Here is a 5,290-nt window from a genome sequence, read left to right as displayed (position 1 = left end):
TGGTCCAGCCTTTTTTTGTCTCTCTTCATTGTAGCTGCCACTTTACATCGGGAAACCAAACTCAGCACTTCTTGTTGAAGATGGTTCCAATTTATACAAATTTCTAAGAAATAAATACGTTTTATTCCATGCCTCCAAAGTATTTTTGCATGCCCAGCTGGCATAGCCACATACACACTGCTACAAGGTGTTGTTGCCAGCGGAAAACAACCCATGGTCCCCAGCCACAGCCTTTCCTGGAAGCTGGTGGAAGAGTTGATGCCCTGACTTCAGGGACCCCAGTGTCACCATCCCAGCAGAGCTGGGACAGAGCTGGGGCAAGGCTGCCTGTCACCTGCTCATCTCCAGCATCCGCAGGAAAGTTCGGCAGGTCCTTGCACCAGATGCCCCACCATGGCCTCCTTGCAAATGCTGCAAAACCCTTTTGAGAGAGGGCATCACCCAGAGCATCCACTTCTGGAAAGGAAAACCACTATTGCCTCAACACTCTGACTGAGGAGAAACCAGGGAGAGAAGGTGTGGTGCAGAGGAGGAGGCTCCGAAGGGTGAGGCCAGTTGTCCCCAGCACCCCTCATTCCTTTGGCCAGTGCCATGAGCAGCAACACCAACAGATACCCAGTAAGTGCTATGGTGACCAGCTCCCCACAGCTGAGCAACTTGGAGCCATATTGCTTAATCTAAACAAATGTTCAGTGAATGTCAACACTAATTCATTTTCCGTGGGCTGGATACTTTTCCTCTCTGAGGCTCTTCCAGCAGCTGCAGCTGATTTCTGCTTATGCCCAGCATGTCTTCCCCAGGACCCCCCACCTTCACGGTCATCACAGTGGATCTCAGCATGTCCACTCACTGGCACCAGCCCTTGAGACACGCTGGGAKTGCGCTCTTTCTAGGGGTTCCCTGTGGGAAAACCCAGTGATGGCCTGAGCTAGCATYAGCACTGGTGGTCCAATATGCAACSCGTGCACATGGACAGGTACGAAAACTATTCATCAGCATTGAATGATTCCCTGTATTGTGYGTTAGGTGGGGAGCGGAGTCCTTGTATGTTGTGCCCACTCCACCTCACAGCAGCTGGGCACCCACAACAGGGGCAGCACAAGCAGAGTGCCGTGCCTGCATAGGCAGCAGGATGCTTCCCTGCTGCAAGGACCACAGAGCTCAGCTCTCTGCTTGGCTGGAAGATCTTTCCAAAGAACCAGAGAGWCATTTCCAAAGGTATTCAGTCACCTCAGTACCCTTGGCTATCTTCGTGTAATCCCAGAGAGGAGGGGTGCCATGACCACCACTCCCTGCTGCCAGGGCCACGTGTGCTGCCGGTGTATAGGAGATGTGTCCCTCGCCTGTCCCAGGGGCTGGCAGGGAGGAGCACGTTCCTCCGCAGCCGCCAAAGCCACCTCATGATGCTTGCACGCGTGGCTGCCAGAAGGCTGTCATAGTGCAGGGGAGGACAGCCAGAATGGCCATGTGATCTCCTGGCTGCTATTCCTGGTGACCAGTGAGGCTGGAGGACTGTCACACGGAGTGAGAATCACCCGGCTGCAGCGTATAAGCCAGGTGAGTCCAGCTGTGGCGACAGCAAATTCCTAATTAGTTCATTGCATCAGACGGCCAAACACTCAGAGTCATTAACCAAGGATGGCCTACGTGCCCGGCAGGGCATACTCCTCTGATCCCTGATTCCCAAAACAGGACTGGGAGAGCCAAACTAGCTCACCCTGGAAAACGGATATGCTGTGTGGTGTGCCCAGCAGSCCAACAAGCTCCAGGTCCCGCAAACCACATGGGGAAAACCCAGTGAGACAAAGTGCCAGGCACACAGCAAAYGGCCTGAGAATGGCTACCCTACACGGTGAGGTCCCATCCTGCCCCATGCATGGATGTGGAGTGGGTTTCTCTGACCTACAGCCACGGGCACCTGAGCACAGGATGGGGGGTTTCCCACCAGCTCCCCCATCCTGCTCCCCTCCACCAGAGACKGCAGGCAGGCATTATCCACTCCTTTCCAACCACTTGCTGAGGACAGAGATCTGGGCACGCATTTGGACGGCCCTCAGTAGGGTGGTATTAGGGAGAGCTCCGTGTGTGCTGGCTGRCAGGTTTGCAGGGAGATCCTCTCGCTGTGAGCCCGGCTGGGCACGGTGTGAGTGCCGGACAGCAGATCGGAGCCCTGCCACACACCCACTCTTGGCAGCACCGGAGAGCGGCGGCACTGCTGCCTCCRAGGGAGCACAGGCAGGTTTGGCAGGGATTTATGTATCTTGGAGTTGCTCTCCCCATGGCGGTAGCTGGAACTGATTCTGAATACTTAGCTGGTTTAATATGAAAACAAAAATCCCTGGATTGACAGCTTGTCCAAGCAAGGGACCATTTGAGTTTCTGGCAGCCAAGCAGCAAGAGCTAACACTGGTCACAGGGTGGAGGTGAGAAACTGTGGGCCCAGCCAAGTGGCAGGGCTCTGCTCCATGCTTCATCTGGAATTCAGATGCTCTTCTTTCCTCGAGCCAGGCTAGCACGGGGTGCTAAGGTGTGCCCTTGTCCTCCCTGGGCTCGAGCCCCATCAAGGCCTGTGATGTCAGTGGCTTGGAGGTGCTACAAAGTACAAAACCAGGCAGGGACCTCCTGCCAACCACCWGGTGGAAGCACCCATGTCACTGCAGGCTCTCCTGTCCTCCTCCTACATCCCCAGGGGCACCTCATTCCACTGCATGGAGAGTTCCCCTCTTGCCCTCTGGATGAAGGATCCTGCAGGATCCAGGATGTTGCTGAAGCATGGACTCCTATTCACTAACCRCTTCCCAGCACACAGCAATCCTACCTAACTGGTTCGGGCAACGGGTGATGAAAAAGCCTGTGTCCTGCTGAAACTACTGTGGGATTTAGGTCAGGGAGGTGGGATCATCCAGGCTGTAGCAGAACCTGAATAAACAGTTCCAAAGGCACCACCAGATCTGACAAAACACCATCCCTAGAGCACAGCTGGCTGTGCTGAGGGGCTCACTGGTGCAGCACCATCCTTATCCATCCCCTAAGTAATGTGGGTGCTGCTGAAATATCTGGCCCAGCCACTGTAAGCACGGTGCTGGCATTTTCTGCAGGGTTACTGGCCCCCAGCACAGCTCTGTTCCTGCACAGTGGCATGGGGGTGACACACGGGTAGGTGTTCCCTGCAGGAACTGGGCCAATGTGCTATTTGAAAAAGCCATGTTAGACTTTCTCTCCTGGAGAAGGGCCTCTCTCAGAGTCTCATCCAGAACTCTTTACTCAGTAGCTCTGCACCTCCAATGCTCCCCAGAAGGAAACCTCAGCAGTGGCAGCAGACAAAGCTGCCTCTGAAGGAAATTTTATTCCCTATGTGACAGAAGGGGCAGGGTGGATAGGAAAGCAGCGATTGCCCCAGCTCACTACCTCCTGCGAACAGCAAGGGCTGTTTCATGGTGCACTGCAGGCACGATCCACACCCGCCACGGGGGGAGAGGGGCTGTGCACTATGGGGCTGTGCACAGTCACTTCTTCCGATTCAGTCACCCGTCCCCAGCTGTGCTGGTGATGCTATTGTCCCGGTTCCTACAGTGGGAAATCCCGGATCCAGCTGGAAATGACCAACACATACAGTTCCAGGTGAGCCTCGGAGGCCCAGAAACAAAAGAAAAAAAGGGGGCTTTTCCTCTCCTTGTATCAAAGCAYCAAGCAGACCTCACTTCCTGCCTCTGCCAGCAAATATGAGGKAGTCACTCAGCTTCTTCTCCTGGGTTTCCCCACCAAAGGGGACCTCTGATGCAAGTGGTGGGTCCATGGAGAGCAGGATGTGAGGCCCCAGGGCACAAAGAAGCTGCAGAATAAGAGAATGCCCTGGCACTGGCCTGCCAGCCGGGTATGGAAAAGGACAGCAAGGAGAAGGGATTTTGTTGACAGCACGAGGTGGCTGTGCCCCCCAAAGCCCAGCCTGCTCCCACCAATCCCACCCTGGCACTGCCGACAGGCCATCGAGGGCTCGCAGAGAGCAGCACCGGGCGGCAGGCCGGCGTAAAACCTGTGGGGTCCCGCTTGCCCCGAGGCGGGCTCGGCGTGGGGGGCGGCGGTGCCGGGCGGGGGCGGCGGTGCCGGGCAGGGGGCGGCCTGGCCGCTCCATCTCCTTGAGGACACCTTAAGGCGGTGCCCGCGGGCGCCTCCCGCCGCCCGCCCCTCTCGGCTCCCGCCGCTCCTCGCGGGGAAGCAGCTGACTCGGGGCGGCTGCCAGCGCTGCTGGCTGCTGGATCCGGCCGCGGCAACGTGCAGCCCGACATGTAAACCGGGCAGGCCTATGCTAATGGCGGGGGGAGGGTGCCTGGCGCAGGGGCGAGGGGGACGGAGGTGGAGGCCGGAGCACAGCCAGAAAATTCCCCCCCCCTCCGCCTCCCACCCCCCCGCTCCTCCATCACCACCTCCCCGCATCCATCTGCCTCCCCTCCTCCTCCTCCATTCATAAAATCCGGGCGGCACTGCCACCTACCGTAGCGTGCGACGGCCGGCGCTCGGCCCCCCCTGCCCCCMGCCGCACGCCCGAGCCCGGCCCCACCGCCAGCCCTCGTCCCAGCAGCGCCCCCAAAGCCCACAAAACGGGGCAGGACGGCAATCCTGTCCCTGCCCTTGAAGCCAAGGTGGGGTCGCTCCGTACAGCCCCTCACGCCAGGCTCAGGTGAGCCCCGGCTGTATTTGGGGTGGTCTCCTCGCCAGTGGGGTGAGCACAGCCAAGAGCTGAGCGGTCAGCCCCACCACCAACCAACCTGCTGGAAATCAGGAGGCAGCAGAGACAGCAGTCTCCTACCTATGCTGTCTGGTTTCCCCCGTTAGGGAAACTCCCAGCTGGTGTTTTCAGGCACCTCCTTAAAACCACAAAGCCCTCTCTCGGCACGGGGGAGATAGGGGAGATTAAAGCCCGAGACAAGTCATGGGCCTTAGGTTTTAAAAAATGAGATGAAAGTAGCACATACCCACCAGAAGAAGGGTGAGTTAGCCGTCAGCCATAGTCTGTGCTCAGGAAGAAACCCTCCCAGGGCCAAGCAACCCCCTTCGGGAAGAGACACTTCTTCCTCAGCACACAATGGGGAAATCCCTGGTTGGGTCTTAGCCCCCATCCCTTACCAGCACCCCCAGGAATAAACTCCTGTGCCTTCCCCCATCAGGGGACCTTCCCAGTCCCGCATTACTTTCTTTTCCTTCCTTCCTTCCTTCCTTCCTTCCTTCCTTCCTTCCTTCCTTCCTTCCTTCCTTCCTTCCTTCCTTCCTTCCTTCCTTCCTTCCTTCCTTC

The sequence above is a fragment of the Malurus melanocephalus genome, unplaced genomic scaffold (genome assembly GCF_030028575.1).
Source record: "Malurus melanocephalus ecotype Western Australia unplaced genomic scaffold, MMel_1.1 scaffold_19, whole genome shotgun sequence".
NCBI classification, from domain to species: domain Eukaryota; kingdom Metazoa; phylum Chordata; class Aves; order Passeriformes; family Maluridae; genus Malurus; species Malurus melanocephalus.
Note: the sequence above shows the minus strand (reverse complement) of the source record.